A 21026-nucleotide genomic window follows, 5' to 3' on the forward strand; every position below is an offset into this window, starting at 1 on the left:
GTTTCGTACAAAATTTATGACGTCACCTTTCTAGCCCGCTGAATGAGTTGCAAAAAAATAGTTCATTTTATAAGGTCACTACCAGTGTAAGCATATAAAAGAACAACTAGAAAACGTAGTACTACCAACAAAAACTATTTTAAAGTTTTTGGAATTTGAGTTAAAATTATATTATTTAATGCTGAAAATTTTTAACGTCTCAAAAGAAATATTGGAATGAATGAAATTTTTTTTTGATTTTGCATTTGTTTCGGCAAAATTTCGGAATATTTTTGTATACACATTTGTTTATCTCTGATAACATATATAATCTTTCGATCGATATAGTCAACGTCTCTAAATTATATTTGCAAACGTTCTTAGTTTCATTATTTATATATATTTATACAATTGAATATATATTTCGTAATTTTTAGATCAATTATATTTCAAACACATTGTGAGTGAGAATTTTTACTTTAAATTTAGCTGACTGATATAAGCACTCTAACTTTCTTAAGTTCTGTTTTTGAGTTTACCTTTGTCATAATATTAACTTCATTAAATACTGAGTCAAACGTTGTAAACAAAAATATTTTTTATATTATACCGATAAATTATTATATCAGAAGTACAAAAATATTCGATCACGAACTGTCAGAAACACAATGTATATTGTCTGTCAACCCGAATAGACGTCGTCATATCTATGAAATAATTAATATAAGAATAATAATATTCCATGATGCCAGTGCCGCGTTGCCATAATTAAAAAAAAATTAGAATAAATCAAATATGTTTATATTTTTATTTTCTACCGTCATTATTCGATTTAACCGCTTTAGTTGTGTAACTTTCAATATTGATACAAAACTAGGAATTTAACTTTTCTCGGCCACGAATATCGGATGCGCTGCAGTTTTGTGACATATTTCATCGGTTGGCTGTAGATAATCTGTGTTTTGACAGTTGGAAGTTGCAAAAGTTTGGTTTTGATAATAAAGAAGATAAGTTTCTTTTTATATATTTTGAATCCAAAGTTTATATTTTTAATTTTATATATTTTTTTTCATTACTTTTCTATAATAACTAAAGAAGGCGTTTAAAAACTTTGAGTTACAATGTGGGACTATTTTAAGACTGTTTAGTATCTCCAATAATATTTAATATTTTAGTATATAGACTAATAACGAGAAAAAAGTGGTTATCGGTTGAAGTTTAATAATACAAACACAGAATCCATATCAGCCTTCGCTGACGATCTCGCAATATTAACACGTAACCCCAAACACTGTCAAGTACTATTGGATGAAGTGAATAAATTCTGTGAGTGGAGAGATGGATTAAGGACAAGACCAAATAAATGTCACTGACTGTATCTCGGTAGGCGAAATACAAAATATACGGCTTCCTGAGAAATTGTGCCAGCGGATAACCAGTTTTCTTACGGAGCGCAGCATCAAGGTCATTATCGACTTGTGCTCTGATTTAATGCCCGTGAATGCTAGTGTCCCACAAGGCTTCGTTTTGTCTCCCACTCTGTTCCTTCTGCATATCAATGACTTGCTGCAAGTCGGTGATATTCATTGCTATGAAGATGACAGTACTGGTGATACATTTTATACCGGACCTTACTCCATCCTTAGAAGGAATAGTAGATACCTATTTGAACGATCTCTACAAGATCGATAACCAACCGATAAGTAAAGTCAAAAAAGCTTAGATCTACGATAATTATCTAATATCACGTTTGAATTGGGCTTTCCTCGTGTATCTCTATAAACGCTTTTATTAAAGTTAGATGCAAGTATCATAAAGGTGTTGAAGTTGTGGCTCAGGCTCGCGCTGTCAGCTGATTCGTCAGCGTTATTCTGGGATCGCAATAATTTTGGGATGAATATATAAAGGCCATCGGAGCTCTGAAATCCCATGAAGACGTCGTTACATCACTCCCAAAAGCCAAAGATGCCCTAGAGCTAGAATCAAGACTTCAATTCCATGAACAGTTAATAATAGGCGCACAAAGTAACAGAGAAGGGTTAGGATCAAGTAGGAAGGCCAAGGATACGGATATATTAAAGATTTTCATTCGACAAGACGAGCATTCTAAGTATAAGATTCAGTGAGCTTAGATTTATGGATCAAATTAGCACAAAAACTTAGCACTTTAATTCACGACTGTCGCCAGCATTGCTAAATTGTTATATCAATGAGTTCCAGACGAATCTCCCAGATCAGAATAATTTAATTTTAAGATTTTTATATTCGTGAATTTTAAAACACGTTGGTCTGATAGAGCTGACGGTTCCTTGGGAAACCAACATCCACGAAGACCATGCAATCAAGGTCAACAAATATTACGAACTCGCTAATGAACTTACTAAGAATAGGGTCGTTGTAATTTTGTACGCGGTAGAAGTAGGAGCGAGAGGTATAACAGTCAAATCTCTCTACAACCTAATAAAAGACTTAGGCCTCTCAAGAACTAACATCAGTTCATTCTTGCAAAGTGCGTCGAAGGCAGTCATAGTAAGTTCGTTTCAAATTTGGTTACGTATAGCGAGGATTTTGGACGGCGAACGTGAGCGTTTAACGCGCGTTAGATAGGGGCCCCTTAAACCTACACCTGTGTCGGAAGTCCCAGGAACTGTTGAAGCTCCTCTCCCTGCAAGGCGAAGGACCCGGCACCCGCACGGTAAAACCATGGAATGTTGAGAGGTTGCGTCTCTAAAAATTACATATGCTATAACTTTATTTAATTGCTAAGAGCAAACACAAATTATAAGAAAATATCATATTATAAACAAAGAGATAGTATAATTTAGTATCTAAAGAGAATTTCCAAAAATCTGTAAGTTTGAAAAGAATTTTTGAATAATAAACAAATAAAAAATAACTATATAATTCTAAGAGTATTTTAAGAAACATATTTAGAAGAAACGAGAATTTTATTATTCTAGTATAATTTTATTAGAGATCATTTTCTAAACGATTAAGTTCTATAACTTAAGTTACAAACCTTTCGTTCCGACGTCAGCCGGATCGTTCACTTATTTATTTAAACAAGCAGTTGTCATTTATAATTAATAAACCCTTTCCACGTTGTATCATTATATGAAGGCTGTTAAAGTGCTATAAACGTAATTGGGATGGTAATTAGTTTATATTTCCGATTGTAGCAAATCGATTAAGTCAAGAAATATAATGAAATCTAATGACTTATTTTCATACTTATCATAGGGCTATGTTCTTTGTTAATTTTAGGAATGATAAAACATTTAGGGTACGTCTGTTGGGATAACAAAGCATTGTACTTAAAAAATATATTGTTGGAAATTGCAACTTTATAATATTCAAGTATATGTCTATTTAAATGAAACTAATATATTTCGGATGTACTACGCGGATTTTATTGTTTTAAAACTATATAATCCCGACGTTTCGGTTACTTTTCAGCAACCGTGATCACGGGCAGACGAGATGTATATCCGAAAATATATTAGTTTCATTTAAGTGAATGAAACTGGCGAAAGTCTTAGATCTCACTAAGTAAATGCTGTTTTATATTTTTCTCAAATAAGTATTTACAAAGATAGAGCGTTTAAAAAGCTTGTTATTTAAAACATTGACCTTATAAACTTCCTATAATAACTCCTTACATTTTTCATTCCTTTAAGTCTATGTAATAAATTCATTATTCAATTACAACCACTATGAGAAGTTTTAACGACTTAAGTTTTTTTTTTAATTTTGGTGTAACAGTAAATTATTTTTGTTTCAAATTTTTTGTTATGGCCTATTCATGAAATCTTCTAAGATTTTATATGTTTCGTTTAATTAAATACTAGTTATCGCCTCTGCCTTTCGCGCATGTTATTTTACACTCCGTTAGATACACGGGTTATCATTATTTGGGGTTAAATTAGATTTCTCGAAGATACTTTAATTACATAGTTATTAAGCGATAGAGGAAGTATATAAGTAAAATACTTTTTCGGATAAATAATAATTCTGAATATCAATTTTTAATTGAAAAGTAATGGCGTAAAATAAATTTAATCGAATTGAGAACTTGCTCAGTTTTGGAGTTGATTTCAAAATAGTCAAGGGAGCTTTTTATGCAAGTGAAACTACCGTCAAAAACCGTCCAGCTATTTCCAAGCTTAACCAAAACAAACAGACAGACAGTGAGACAAAAAAAATAACTGATGCAGGTATCGTATATACTTTCACATGCGTTTAGAACAATGCTGGTGATTTCAAATTAGAACCACTCAAATTCTATTAATTGGTATAGATTAATCTAAATTTTCGTAGAGACTAAAGAATGGTGACATTTTATTACTGCCTAAGAGTCAATACAAAACTGATAGTCGATTGAAGTTTTTAGAAAAATCCTTGTATTAAAATAGCCTCAAATGCTATTGATATAAATGTACAATGTTATGATTATATTTAGTCAGGTCAGTCTACGCGAACCGCCGTTGATTGTAGATAGGTTTTTTGAATCCCTTAAATATTATTGTAAATGATTTATTCATTTATTTATGCACACGTAAGAATCAAACAATATTTAAATTTAGAATGGATTGAAAGGTTTCACATTTTTATAATAAACTTTAATGACATAACAGAAATAAACCAACTACTTATTCAGTTCTTGTTGTGAGCTTGTAATATAACTTTCTTAAAGTTTCACCATTTAGAAAGTACAGTGGCTCTTAAGAGTCTTTAGAGACGATATCAATCTCCAAATTAAATTTAATTATATTTTAAAGATAATAAGATCTAAGACTTTCGCGAGCTTTATTCATTTAAATGAATCTAATATTTTTCGTAAAATTAAAAATATTAGTTTCATTTAAATAATTTAAAGATTTTAGTTAAATTTTTATAATCTCAAAGATTAATACTGTATCCAGAGGGTGTCCTACTAAGTATTTTTCCGATATTTAGCCTTGGGCATACGGGTACGCGACCCCGGATCCTCGAGCCACCACTTTCATACCTCTATCCTCAGTCCATGAAGGTGGTGTCCTGTATCTCCCCTCATTCCCCTTCCTAACCTCTTTCCCCCCTTCTCTATCTTTTCCTTTCCTGGTTTTACCCGTAAGACGGGGTTTTGGAGGTCAGACGGCAGTCGCTCCGTTAAAACCACTTCCGCCACTCTTATGGTTGCAAAAGTTTATGGACTGGGTACGGCTAGGGCGTCGCCGATAAACGACGCGCAGGCACATCGCCCTATACCTGCGATAAGTGGGCAAGGGCTACCGTGTCAAGTACGGGCACGGCTAAAGACGTTAGTACCCCAAAGGAAACTCCGCTTTGCAACGTGGAATATTGGCTCTCTAACCGGACGATGCAGAGAACTCGCAGATGTACTCATGAGACGTCGGGTCCAGTGTGCGTTCCTCCAGGAAACTCGCTGGAAGGGCAATAAGTCTCGGAACATCGGACAGGGTTACCGGCTGATATACACTGGGTCGCCTTCAGGTAAAGCTGGTGTAGCGGTAGTGCTATCTGAAGAGCTTCAGAATGGTCTTCTTGAAGTTGATCGTCGCTGCGACCGCCTGATGCGGGTGCGGGTACTGATCGAGGGAGTGATTACTAACTTGATCAGTGCTTATACTCCTCAGGCTGGATGTAGCGGGGCCGAAAAAGAGTCATTCTGGGAGCAATTTGAAGAGGTTCTACGTGCTATACCAGCTGCTGAAGTAATCATAGTTGGGGGGGACTTAAATGGCCACGTAGGTAGGGCTGCGGAAACGTTTGACCGTGTACACGGTGGTTTTGGTTATGGTCGCCGCAATGCAGAGGGAGAAAATATTCTCAGAACCTGTATTGCGTCTGACTTAGCCGTCGTGAACACGTTCTCCCAAAAGACTCCACAGCACCCTATCACGTATAAGAGCGGGTCCCACTCAACCCAAATAGATTACCTGCTGACCAGACGGTGTCATATCGGCAAGGTGACTAACTGTAAAGTCATTCCTGGTGAAAGCCTGACGGCCCAACATCGACTTCTTGTCATGGACTATGTCGTTACCCCGAAAAAGAAAGTGGCCGAGAAACGTAAGCCTCGCATCAGGTGGTGGTTGCTGAATGGAACGATGCAGACCAGCTTTCGGGCAGAGGTTGAGAGTCAAAATCTGTCGACTAATACCGAAACTGCTCAGGAAGTTTGGGATCGAGCCCAGTCAGCAATTATCACAGCAGGTAAACGAGTTCTAGGCCTTTCTAAGGGAGGACGGGTCATTGACAAGGAGACATGGTGGTGGAATGACGAAGTGCAGGAGGTGATTCGTGAAAAGAAGACTGCCTTTAAGAAGTGGCAGCAATCAAACTCTCCTGAAGACAGACTAGAGTACATAGCAGCGAAACGTGCCAGTAAAAGGGCTGTTGCCAGAGCCCGCAGTGATAGGTTATCACCATTATATGATACACTTGAAACTCCGGAGGGGCAGAAGCTCATTTACAAATTGGCACGAGCTCGGGATAAGGCGACGCAAGATATCGCAAAATGTCTTAGCGTCAAAGATTCCCAAGGCACGTTGCTGTGTAATCATGCCTCTGTGAAGGAGAGATGGAGATGCTACTTCAAGGAGTTGCTAAATACTCAGCACCCGTGCAGTCTTCCAACCGAAATACCTCCTAATCTTGGACTTATTGCCCCGATAACACCTGACGAAACTCGGAATTGTCTTCGACGCATGAAGAATCGGAAAGCGGTGGGACCTGACGATATTCCGATCGAAGCGTGGAAATCATTGGGCTCTCTTGGTGTGCTCATACTGACGGACCTTTTTAACCGCGTCTTGAACACTGGGACTATGCCACATCAGTGGCGTTATAGTTACATTACCCCTATATACAAAGGCAGGGGCAGTGTTCAAGATTGTGGTAGTTATAGGGGCGTTAAGATCATGAGTCACACCATGAAGCTCTTTGAGCGTATGATCGACCTCAGGCTCCGCCGAGAGTGTACTGTCTCGGAATGTCAATATGGATTTCAGCCAGGATCGGGCACCTTGGACGCCATCTTTGCCATCAGAACTCTAATGGAGGCATACAGGGAAAAAATGAGAGCTCTGCATGTCGCATTCCTAGATCTGCAGAAGGCCTTTGACTGCGTTCCTCGTCAATGTATCTGGTGGGCATTGCGATTCAAAGGCATCCCTGAGGCCTATATTGACATCATTAGAGACATGTACCGCGATTCCGTTTCAATGGTTAGGACTGCTGTTGGCGATACGAAACCCTTTCCGATCTCAGTAGGGGTTCACCAAGGCTCGGCTCTTAGCCCCTTCTTGTTCAATGTAGTGCTGGACACTGTCTCGGCTAACATCCAGGACCAGCCTCCATGGCTGATGATGTATGCCGATGACATAGCGCTCATTGATGAGAGCAGGTTGACGCTAGAGCGAAGAGTGAACCTCTGGAAGGGTACGCTTGAGAACGGTGGTCTTAAACTAAATGTGACGAAGACCGAGTACATGGCTTGCGGAAGCCCGGACTCTTGCACTATCCATATAGGTCCTGAACCAGCCGTTAAGTCGGAGTCGTTCAGGTACCTTGGATCTATTCTGCATGAGTCCGGAGGCATCGATTACGATGTCCAAGCCCGGATCAGCGCTGCTTGGGCGAAATGGCGTGAGGTCACAGGTGTGGTCTGCGACCGCAGAATACCGCCCAAGCTCAAGGGACTAATATACAAGAGCATAATCCGACCGGTTCTCTTATATGGAAGCGAATGTTGGCCAACACTGTCCAGGCACACTCAGGAGCTTCACGTCACGGAGATGAAGATGCTGAGGTGGATGTGTGGCGTAACGCGGGCTGACCGTATACGTAACACATTTATCCGAGGTAGTCTTGGAGTCCGTGACGTAGCGGATAAGCTTCAAGAGAGTCGCCTGAGATGGTATGGCCACGTTGCACGCCGGCCTGAGAATTACGTCGGAAAAATTTGCCTTGATATGTCGGTCCCTGGAGCAAGACCCCCAGGACGCCCAAGAAAGCGATGGCTGGACACCGTGAAGCAGGATATGAGAGCCAATGGACTTACCACCGCGGATGCTAAAGACCGTGCAAAGTGGAGGAGTTTGAGCAGGAAGGCAGACCCTGGCTAATGCTGGGATAATTGCCAGGAAGAAGAAAGAATCTCAAAGATTAATACATAGATTTTTTTTACTATTTAGAAAATCTCTCTGCCGTCTGTGGAATTTATTAATCAAAAGTTTAAAAAATATTAAACTGTAATTTTAATTAAATTATATAAAAAGGAAATTTATTTTTTAAAACAGCAAGATTATTAAACGGGAAAATTATAATAATGAAGATATCTTCTTAACGGAATCGTATATATAAAAATATCTAAGAAAAAAAAAAGACAAAATAAATTCTAGAACTGTAAACAAGATAAAAATAAACTAATATTCAGACTCACAAAAAGATTCGATGTCTGCTTCAAAATATTAATAATAATACACATAAGATACCGTAATAAACCATTACTAACTATTCCGATGCTCAGTATGCTCAGTACGTATGAAGAATAAATTTCATATTTGCCCAGCAGATGCTACCTTTCCGAGGAAACTACTCTCGAGTGCATAGGATTTACAAATTGTATCAGAAATATTTTGATATCATATTCAAATCTTAGGTACAATATCTTCGCGTCCAGTTGGTGATTTTGAATTGTCGTAAAAATAAAATGGAAGTTACGAAATATTTTAAAACCTTATGATCAATACCATACCATGAAGATGTGGACTTAAATATCCAATTGATACTTGGCGGAGATTATTATGAGATTTTTTTATTTCTAAAAGAATTTTTAATGATAGCATGAATTTAAATGAATATATTGTTACAAAACTCAAGCCCATTCGGCGATTGCTTACAAAAAAATGACACTTCTTACATCATTTGATGCAACACTTTTCTAGGAAAAATATTAGAGTGTGATCGTATCTTCTGTTTGAAATAGTTATTTCACTTATTGAAACAATATTAATTAACACAATCGAATACAGATTAAAAATGTGAATTTATAATTAGCTTAAAACATTATATAACTTATAATTTACTGCTAATATAACATTCGCCGTAAATACTTTTTATATAAGGCCGAGTGAAACGAAACATGTTTATAGTTCCTTCGTAGACAGAAATTACGGTGCTTAGCGCAAGTTTTCATTGTCAGACTATCTTCGAAGCGTTTGCCGTTTCTCGTTTAACAACTTATACTAATATGATACGAGTATGATATGATGTGGTGTGATGTGATATGTTATGATAAGGTATATATAGGTGTATATATGTATATATAGGAAGGTTTATGAATAAAAACTTGTGACATAACTGCAAACATGAGCAGTGTAGTACGAGAATAAATTTCGTCTTTGATTTCATTATTTTGGTATAGATAAAAGATATATAATTATTTATCATACCTAGATGTATTTTTCAGTTTTTTTTTTTTTATTATATTAATAATTTAAACCATTTATCTGACTAATGAGATCTAATATTTTCGCGAGTGTTATTCATTTAAATGAAACTAATATTTTTCGGATAAACTACGCGGATTTTTATTATTTAAAAAAACTACATAATTCCGACGTTTCGGTTACTTTTCAGCAACCGTGATCACGGTTAAAAAATATTAGTTTCATTTATCTGACTTTCAACATGACATATTCAAATGCTCGTATATCATAATATTCTATCTTCAATTAGTATCCATGTTTTATTGTAATATTTTTGTGATTGGTTTAAGTTGATTGGAAGTTTGGTATTAATCATTCTAATTTTATTATAACATAGAAGTGCCTTATATTTTCATACGATCGGAAGGGAATGGAGCTGGACTTAACAGGTTTAAAATAATTTTTTTTACTCCAATTCTTGCTTCATTAATACTCAAGTATAATCAAAGAAAAGCGAAGTAAGTTCAAAGCCTTTGAGTCTTGTAAGTGCAGGTGACCTGCGTAGGAAAATATTATTTCATATATATGTATGTATTTATATATATTGAATTACAAAGGCTTATATTTTATATATTCCTTATTAATAACCAATTCTTACAACGTTTGATGATCTAGAAATTTAACTTTTACAGTGAAATTATGAAAACAGCCCTTATATTATTAAAAATTGAGAAGTGAAAAAATGTTCTAGTGGCTATTAACATGATACAAAAACTGACAACTTTAATATTTTGAACATTTTTTTTTTGTTTGAACAGGTCAATATTTGCTGAGAATTGATTTTTATAAAACTTTCATTCAATGAAACAGTTTTTGTTATTTTGATTTGGATCTAAATCCAGATCGTTCACTATTTAATATATCACTTTCATACTCATTTCCTACTTACTAGATATAATAAAAGTATTTTTTTTAAATCAATTTTATATTTTATACCCTAAACTGTTATTGTGTATTTAGCAAAACGTCCTTCAACGCGTGATAGGAGCGTTACCGACCGATGGATGGATGTTTAATTTTGATTGCCGTTTTTGCTAACTGTCAACTTTTTCTTAACAAAACTATTTCGTTTACCTATCAGAAAAATTTATGTATTTAACATATATTAATTTTAAATAGAAAATCAGAGAGAAAAACAGTGTAAATGTATAACAGTAAAGTTATATAATCGATCACGTCCTAATTTGACGGAACTTTAATATATAAATAAAAATAAAAACTTTAAACATATTGGTTGAAATTGTGAAAAAAATATTTAAAAGTCATAAATCATGACGTACCAAACATAGTTATCGTTAGAAACAGTTCCTAAATTATAAGTTATGTGAAAGAGCATGAAAAATAGAATTTAAGGAAATATCTTTTACTAGCTTCTTAAGTTCATTTAAATTTTTCGATGAATAATATACATAATGTATTTTAATAATGAAAAAAATTTAGAAGTACAAAGACATATTTCATAGATATAAATGAAATATCTGTCGCGCCGACAGCCTTCTCGAATCGAAAATATTCCTTTTCGTGTATTCGTTCATTATAATTGTTTTCAAATTACCCACTTCACCGATGTTAATAATTTTATTAATACATCAGGTGATTAGTTTTTTCCAAGTACCCACAATTGTAATACAGAATTTACCATATAAAAGTCCAAGCATAATCGTACTGAATTCATTCTACGTTGGTCGCTCTTAGGAGCCACAGTGGTAGAATCTCTGTTATACAATTCTTGACATTCATTGTAACAATTTGTTAGCAATAAACAAGTATCATTTTGAGTAAAGACTATCTAGGCTTCGAAATGGAAGCCTGTCCATCGTCATCGGTACTTAACGCCCAGACTCGAAAGCCTTTTAAAGGACTAGGGTCTTGGCCAAGGTTCCACGAGGATCCCCTCGCTCTCACATATACAATATTTTTTTGAGTAAATTTAATAAAAAAAAAACAGATTATAATTATTAATTATAACTTCTAAACTCGATGAAGTCTAAGTGTTATGTGATTAGACTTTTTAGGTGAGAGTTTATTTTGTTTGTAACTACAAAATATTGTCAGCCTCGCTGTCTTTATAAGTAAATTAGTTATTCAAAGAATCTCAGGAGCCACTAATCTAACCACTTAAAGTACTGTGTGCCATGTTCATGCTATAGTATATTTTAGGTTAAGATTAAACCTGAAACAGAGCACTTTTAAACTATTTACGGTATTGTTTTGAAACAAGGATGGTTATTTAATTCCAAGAACTGTGCATTGAGTTTGCATTGGGGAGAATAGTTACAATTATGTTTCAAAAGGCAAGGCGGTGAAGACTAAAATGTTTCCATTTTGTTCATTCATTCATTCATAAGTTATTTTTTTCTCCAATTTCTTATAATAGGGCAACCATATATTCTAATTTAAATTCTAAAACAATAAGTTCTAGTATAATTTCACGTGACATAAAACTGGGACTTAACTAACTTCCTTACGCCCTTTCTAGTCAAGTTACATCAACGAGCAGATAGCAGGCACTTACTTAAATTACACGACATTTTTCTAAAGGTAGTATTGGATTTTTAAGTGTAAGTAGCAGTGGTTGGCGGTGTATGTGTGTGAGTATTTTGGTTGCGCTAGCTTATATTTTAATAAAGGTGAGCAAATGCTGGTCTCTTAAAGGTTTAAAACTGGATTGTAAGGCCACTTCTCACATGGAGAAGGTTAGATAATTAATCACCATGTTTGCTCAAGAAGGGTTGGCGATTTCAATCTTATGTTTTGAAATTAAAAGACCAGGTTTCCTCACGATGTTTTCCTTCACCGTCCGTCAGTGGTGTCTAAATACTCTTAAAAAGTGCATATAATAAAAAAAAACACATTGGTACTTGCCAGGTTTCCAAGCCGCGCCCTTTCGTATGAGAGGCGGGCCTTTAACCTCCAGGCCACCACGACTTCGTTTAAACAGATGGAGGGTTAATATGAACGGTCAATTTCTGACACATTTACGAATTGGCCACTAAATTCAAGGTCACTCAGCGAGCTTGCGATTCTTGGAGTTTTTCTGGTAGCCTTAGTTGCAATTATAATCCTACGCCAGAAAATTCAAGTCACCGAAATCGCTCCCAGAATTAAAAATCTGACTTGGAAATGGGTTGGCTATGTTTCCAGGCGATCTGACAATGTATGGAATCGAAATGCGTCACAATGTAATTCGCATTTAATGAGATCTAAGACTTTCGCGAGTATTCATTTAAGACCTAGGTAGCATCGTATCTGTTGACATAATCAAATAAAAAATCACATTGGATCAAGCCTATGTTGTGCTGTAAAGGACATAAATAAGAAAATGGAATTGTCCAAACCATTACAATGACATACACACTTTCAAAGTTCCTTACATTTCTTTATATTTTCCTTATTTAATACAATACTAAATATTTACTCGAACAAATCGATTCTAACTGATTGCTTTATTTTTCCCACATTGTTTTGGGAAACACAACTCCTATAACTCGATTAATTATCCAAGTTCTAAACCAAGTTAAGTCTTGCTACAGTAGTTTAACGTCTATAATATTAAATTATATCAATATTCATTGATTTCTTATTAATAATATTCATATCAAATTATGTAACACTATCCAAAATTAAATTAAAAATCATTGACAAAGTAAAATTACTTTTTATCTTAGATTTTAACGCGTAAACTTCTGGCTTCAAACCCAGACTTTTGATATTTGTTCAAGTCGATCCTGTTTAGTGAATTTGAAACTCAAGCTTGTAGTGAATTTGGTATAACATGTTAAGAACAATTTACATAAGTTACATACAAACAATGCAAGCTCGATATCACACAGTATAGCTATATTAATCAATTTCTCATTTTCTAAACACATTCGAATGAGCTCGTTCAATTATTCCAGGTAAGTAAAGGGCACGGGATATTTCGTGAAGTAATTTAGTTTAAGGTTAACTTATCCTTTGATCTGAAATTCGGTGAATCAAATATTATCTTTGAGTTAATTGATAATCCTTTCAATATTGTTCCTTCGCTCTAATGCCAAAGATTATATTCACATTGAATAGATGAAAAAAAAAATTGTGAAAAATGAAAATAATACATATAAAAGATATATAACGACTTTTATTCTATCAAAACAATAAATAATTTAAAAAACAAACTATTCAAAACACACCGATAGTTCCCGAAAAAAGCTGAGTGCGTGTGGCGTCACAAGTTAAGTTACACTTAGTTTGAAGCCGACACAGTGTTTCGATTCTTAAATTTAAGAAATATTAATTTTAATTTAAATTTCCAAACTTATAAGTTATGTATCAAAATAATTGACTTAACAACTGAAGATCAGGCGACATTTTTTTCGTGATGATCATTTTCGGGTACCTTCTTAATTCTTCAAATGTTCTTTTTGTTATTTTTATTCCATTATTTATATTTATGATGTGGAATGACTAAGATTATTTTTTTGGTAGCACAAGCTCAATTTGTTCTTTTAATCAAAATTTTTGCTTACGAATGATCCAGTGATGAGCAATGCTGTAGTAATTTGTCTGCCTTTATCTTTCATTTAAACTTGCTTAATGGAATCGCAACACTCCCCAAAATTAAAGGTTAGTTGAAAGTGTCTTTATGAACTATGACTATAAGTCGTTTTTCTGATTTTATTGAACCAAAGTTTGGATACACAAAAAACACTTATAAATTATTAAAATAAAACATTTGCCATACTAAGTGTATTTTCTAATTAACAAAACTAAAATTGGTGTGTTGACATTAATTTTGAGATCCGCCTGAAAACAGCATCATAATTTAATACACGCGTAGAAGAGCTCAGCTTTCATAATACACCCAAATAATATATAAAAGCAGGTATTTTATGCATGTGATGACATAAATAATACATACTTGGCGTCGACAATTCGCACCGACGTGGAGTTTATTTGCATCTCTCGAAGTAGTAAACAACGTCTTACACGTTACAAGGATGTACAAACATAAAAAATGGACATGCTAGGTCAGATTTTTTTTTAAAATTCTAAATTTGGCTGAGTTAACTGAGAAAATGATTCTAAATTTAAAAAAAAGCTAGAAACGTTTGATCACATTAATTAATTAATGTTATCTTCTATTGTTTACTTACCATTCATTTAATTTACATTCACTTGTACTTTCTTATTGTTATAATCCATTCTGGCACAAGAGCACTAGCATCGGAAAATATGTTTTTAATTTTTATCCTTACTAATATTCAATGGATTTAATAATAAAATTTTATAGTGAAGTAGAGTATGTCACACCTACGGTCTGTTCGCTATTTTATTTGTGAGAGATATCTTTATTTTAATAGTTTAAATATAAATGTATGTCATAATATTAACACTATATTGTTAAGGACATTACATGTTGAATTATTTTTATCTGACTATGGAAAAATCTGAAGGTGAGACTTCTCTTTAACGTTTATATGCGTTAAGGGTTATTAGCATTTGGTTTTCTTTTGGGTTGACCAAATGCAATTGATCGAGTAACCATTTCTATCAAGCAATGAATATTATCCTTTCATTAATTAGGATTGGATAGTGACCAGTTATTACCCCACCTGATAGTCAGATAGTGAGAAGAGATGTCTTGGGTAGTAAGATCTGTATTTCATTAAAAGCCTATTCACAGTATGACTGAGCTCCCGCCGAAACAAAAATAATATTTTTTTAAACAAGGAATTCTTTATTCAATTTAATTCTGCCTATTAAGTGTTTCTATTTTATATACCGCATCCATTTTTTGTAGATCCGCGTACAGACAAGAATCTCCAATTTAAACGCACCCTTGTTTATAGAAGTTTGTATTTGATCACCTGTTTCATTCTATATATTCAACAACCGACGACATTTATGTGGTGTAAATTGCTTTGTACCCCATTATAGTGTTAGTTATAAAGAAGTATACATAGTTTTCTTCATAAATAAATTTTATCTAAAAAGGGATTTGTTTAAAAGGAGAAACTGATTTCATCAGAAGCTCCATATAGAATTCGGACTGAAAGATCAAGGATCTGAAAGATCAACTACCTGCAAGACCAAGGATCTCTCTGTTTAACTATTGAAAAATAATAATATAAATATAGTAAAGGCCTTCAACGACTGGATTCATATATGCAGTACAAACAAGTGATGCTAAAATTGATATTTTTTTTAGGATCTCTTACACTCGTTATAACTCTAAGTAATAAAAAAAAATTGTAGACAATCAAAAACTTGAAGAAATAAGTATAAAAAATATATATTAAATTATTTTTCTTTTTGGATTTCTTTTTATTGGAATTATATTTGAGAGACTCGGGCGGTCTTTTTGAACGAGTTATAAGTATAAACTAATTAAAGTCACTAAATCACATTTAATATGAATTCCCTTTAAAGGTACATATATACGAGTACATTGTATTTTAGTGCCTATTTTATTTTGTTAACATTTCCAGTCACTATTAACATATATATTTAAGCTTGATGTATTGATTGCTTATAGATTGGGTTATTCTCGACAATTTGCCAATGTATTACAATATTTCCAAATTTAAAATTCACGTGCAAACAATCCTCTGTCACACTCATGTATGTTTGTTTGCAATATATAATTAAGAATAATTAATTAATTCATAACATGTGTTAAATGCAATTGTATTTGAATAGACCAATTTAACTAAAATGGCCACACACATTAAACATTCCTCTAATAACCACTAATCATCTGGAGCTAACTGTGCATCATTTGCTTTGATTACTCGTTATCAATCTCAGATTTCATTTCGTCCTGGCTAATTCAAAGATGCTAAGTATTGTTACATAAAAAAGCAGAGCACATCTTAGACAGTGATTTTTAAAGTAAAATTGAAACTTATTTTTATATTTCACTTTAATTTAACAAAATATTTATTCGATCGGAATTTATAATAATACACTTTTAAAGATTCTTAAATTCAACATTAATGAGATTCCAAAACACCTTAAAAGTAATAAAGGCTTCGCCTTAAAACGTAAAAGAAAGAATAACTCAAAGGCAAGTATAAATAAATAAGCAATTTAAAAAAGAATCTACGCCATCCAGAAAGAAAAAGTAAAACTCTCCGCTTCGAGTGTCGTTGTAATCCAAACGATGAGAGCTCTGAAGATGATTTGGAATATGGGTCAAGTTTTTACATCGTCACCTTCTTGGCATCTGTTTTGTGTTAAGGATTTGAATATTCGCTGTTTTATTCCAACTGTTAGTCTATTTTTATTTATATTTCATAAAATGGAAGGCGCTTCATTTAATTAATAAATTTAGAGGAAGGATACGATTATATATAACTTTTCGTAATTTATGTCTGTTCTTGAATATTGATAACTTTGTTTTAGAAGATTTCATAATGAGCTAAAGTTATAACAGCTACGGTTTTTTGGACAAAAACAATTTAAGATTGAAATAAAATAGTTATTGCGAAGGTATTTTAATATTCGCATGAAAGCTGTAGACGTATCTCGTTAATGTATGATGTCAAATGACATATACTTTGTGAATGTAAAATTTGTTGCAGTCTAGAATGATCATTATTTATTACACTAGTTAAGTTAATGATTATCTCAAATATTTCATCTTTAAATCTATCATATACGATATTGATATAAATAATTTAATAAGTAAAATTTCAAATAAGAATTATTATGCAACATTTTCCAAAGTTAAATCTTGGATAAATTCTTAATATTAATATTAATTAATTTGTCATGCAATATATTTTAAATCGGTATTAACAAACGCTATTTGGTGGTACACGAAATTTTAATACACGTGGAGTGTCAATGGTAGGCGCATAAAAAATGGCATCCAATCTCGCAGTGGATAAATCATTGAGCGCATGTAATAATTCACAGCCGGTGCAGACCGTGTTTCGGCTAACGTAATGCTACATTTCATATTTTCTGTCCTGTTATTTTAACATGCAGGATTGTGAGGTGTTAGGCTTTGAATGCACTGGGCTATCGGAACGCTGCGGTAAAATCGGTTCAATGAATACACGATTCCGACTGATCCGTAAAAAGTGGTGGAGGTTTAACTGTTTTTCTAACACTACGGAATATATTTTACATATTTGAAGTTTTAGTTAGAAAAAAAAACCGTGTATAAACTACGTTTTCAATGCAATTTTTTGTTAAATGCATGTTAAAAATATTACATAGTGATATTGAGATCTGTAATAAAATATATATACAAATTTTCATAGCTCCATGTGAAAAATCTTAAAAGCTACTTACCGTGTTAGACCGGTTTTTTGAGTTTTATACCAACTAATTTTAAATTTAGTGTTGTAATTTTTTTTTACTATACAAGGTTTCCAACTTTATTTTCTTTTCTTGTTTATGATAATTAAAATGATTCGCTTGCGATGTGAAAATGACAAACACTTAAGGCTCTTTTCGAATCATTTTTTTTTGTCGTTTATAAATAATAATGAGTAATTTTGGACTTATTTTTGAAAAATTTGTAATATTTTATGTTGATAAAATATTTAATAACTACATAGACGAATCGTAGGTTGTAAGATTTGTTCGTACGGTGCTCCCGTTTGGGCTGACTGCCCGATGAGCCGCGGGGTCAAGGCCCTACTGCGCTCGGCGCAAAGGGCACCCGCGGTGAGGGTGGTTAGGGGGTGCCGTACGGTCTCCTGGGCCGCAGCGACGGCTCTTGCCGGCGATCCGCCTTGGGATCTTGTGGCGTCGGTTCTCGCCGAGGTGTTCTCCTACGTCTCGGGTAGGAGGGCTCTCGGAGAGAACCCTTCATCAGAGGAGATCCGGGCGGTTCGCCGGCAGGGGGAGTCACGTCTTATGCGGGAGTGGGGGGAGGACCTGGCGGGCCAGCCGTACGGTAAACGTACAACGGCAGCGCTCCGTCCGGTCCTAGAGCGTTGGATGAGGCGGAAACGCAAACCCCTCACTTTCCGTCTGACGCAGGTCTTCACCGGGCACGGGTGCTTCGGTGATTACTTGTGTCGGACGGCCGGGAGAGAGCCTGGAAATGGCTGTCATGAGTACAGTGCCACGGTGGACTCGGCCCAGCACACCCTCGAGGTGTGCCCGAGATGGGCTGCGCAGCGCAAGACCTTGTGGCGGCTCTCGGCGGAGTGGACTTGTCGCTTTCGAGTATCGCGGAGAAGATGCTTGAGAGTGACAGGTCCTGGCTGGCGGTGTCCTCCTTCTGTGAGACGGTCATGTCCACGAAGGAGGCATCAGAGCGGGAAAGGGAGGATGCCGCTGATGCACCCTCCCTCCGCAGACGACGGACGGGGGTGCGCCGGAGGCGATATTTGCAACGCCTCCAATAGCGCCCCTGCACTCCGGGCTGGGGTCGAACTGGTAACCCGGCTCCAGGGAAACCCCGGCGTCGTCGCGGTGATCCTAAATGCCAAGTTCGCCCCCTTCCTCCCAGGGAGTAAGTCCGGTTTTTGCCAGGACCGGCCAGTCGCTGGTGTGCCCTGTCGCTGACAGATCCGGGGTACACCAACATAGCGGCCGATGGCTTTCGCAGTGGTTTTAGTGAGTAGGGGCCTGCCCAGGCCGAGTCTCACACATCCTATCCGGCCCCACCAAGGCCGGTTAGACGGCTCGTAAAAAGAGTTTCCCTGCGTCATCAAAAAAAAAAAAAAGGTTGTAAGATTTGTTATAAATGTCATCGTCATTGCCACCCTATATTTACCCTACTAATATTAGAAAAGTGAAAATTTGTAAGAATGTGTGTTTTTTTTGTTCGTTCAAGCAAAAACTACTGAATGAATTTTGATGTAACATCACAATTATATAGCTCGTTTCTCAGAATAACATATAAGATATAATATATTCTGAAATTCCGTGTTGTTCGGTTTAGTCAACTTTAGTTTGTTTGAGTCATAACTTTTTATGAGCTGTTAGAATGAGATGTAAAACTTTCGCGAGCATTCATTTAAATGAAACTAATATTTTCGGATTACTTCGCAGATTTTAGTATTCCATTATGAAAAATCAGTTTCAAGAAATAAAGACCTTTAAAAAAGGTGGTATGAAAAGTGTTGTATATGGCTTGATTAAATTGTTAGTTATTACTATATAAAAATTATATGATTAGGTCCGTGACAATACTAACTCTATTGCGTATCATAAAACATAGTTATATTCGTCCTCAATCAAAATGAACATTAAACTTTTTTACGTTTATTTTCCTCTAAATGTTGTTTAACATTCAATAAATAACTCCCGCCTGTAGCAATAAAGCCTTAATGCAATCTGTTATCGACCATATATGAGTTTATATCAGTATTATAGTTATTTTAATTGTCTTGTTATTCGCTTCTCGTAAATACTTTTTATAATTTAACGTTAATAAAAATTAAGTATAAATTGTACTGTTTTTTTTTTTTGTATGGCATTGTATGGGATCGCGCTGATACATCTCTTAATGCTTTGGATTTTTATAAACGATTTAAAACAAAATAGGAGATTTTAATTTTTTGTTTATAAATTTGTATTCAATATTCGTTGTGATAAATGTAGTCAATATAATTTTGAGAAACCATTATTATTATTGAGTATGAGGAAGTTATAAAAGTACCTAAGTTTTATGAAATAATAGAAAAAATATTTACCAGCTTGTCAAGTTGAACCAGATTCAAACGTTAAGTAATTTCCTATAAGCTGCTTCACAAATTTGTTAGTTTTGCAAATTATAACACTGTTATTATTAATAAAGTTCCCAACTCGCTACTTTAACTTACAGTAATGAGCTGATGCTTGTCTGAAGCTTTTGCTCCGAAAGCCTTATTTAAACATAAAGGGAAGAGCCTGATGATATCAAATTACGTTTATTATACTTACGAGTACATAAAAGATATATAATTTTAAAAGTAATTATGTTATGATTGATATTATTATAATAAACTTAATATAGAGCTTAATTTTCTTCATCGTTTTCAATGTTCTAAATAGTAATAGGTAATGTTTCTCTATAGTTCAAATTACTAGTAAATGAATCTCCAAAATTTAAGCTTACGACAAAAATATAACAAAAAGGATGCTTTTAAAAATACAAAATTTATTTTAAGTGCTGTATACAAACCTTAATAGAAAAATAAATGATGGACAGGTTACCGTAATAGAGATTTAGCGTGCAGCTTCAAATTACATATTTACACTATACATATGTGTAACAGAAGTTATACGTATGCTAATATATTATATTATATTATATACACACTAGCGGCCCGTACGCGCTTTGCTACATATAAAAGGAAATAATAAAAGTAATGATAATTGGGACTTCAAAGTCATTTGTTACAACAAAAAAAAAATTAATTTGCTAGCTTATCAAACTTTACATAAAGCGTCTATTAAATAGTCTGAACAAAGCCTAAACGTTTGTTTTGGAGAAGTGAGCCCGTTCTTGTGTTATACAAAAATATAAATTACAATAACAAGGGGTAATGTCATTTATGCATATAAAGAAGGAAATATTTATTTAAATTTACTATGTTACGTACATGCAAAATATTATAAAAT

Source organism: Danaus plexippus, chromosome 26 (assembly GCF_018135715.1).
Source record: "Danaus plexippus chromosome 26, MEX_DaPlex, whole genome shotgun sequence".
Taxonomy (NCBI): Eukaryota; Metazoa; Arthropoda; class Insecta; order Lepidoptera; family Nymphalidae; genus Danaus; species Danaus plexippus.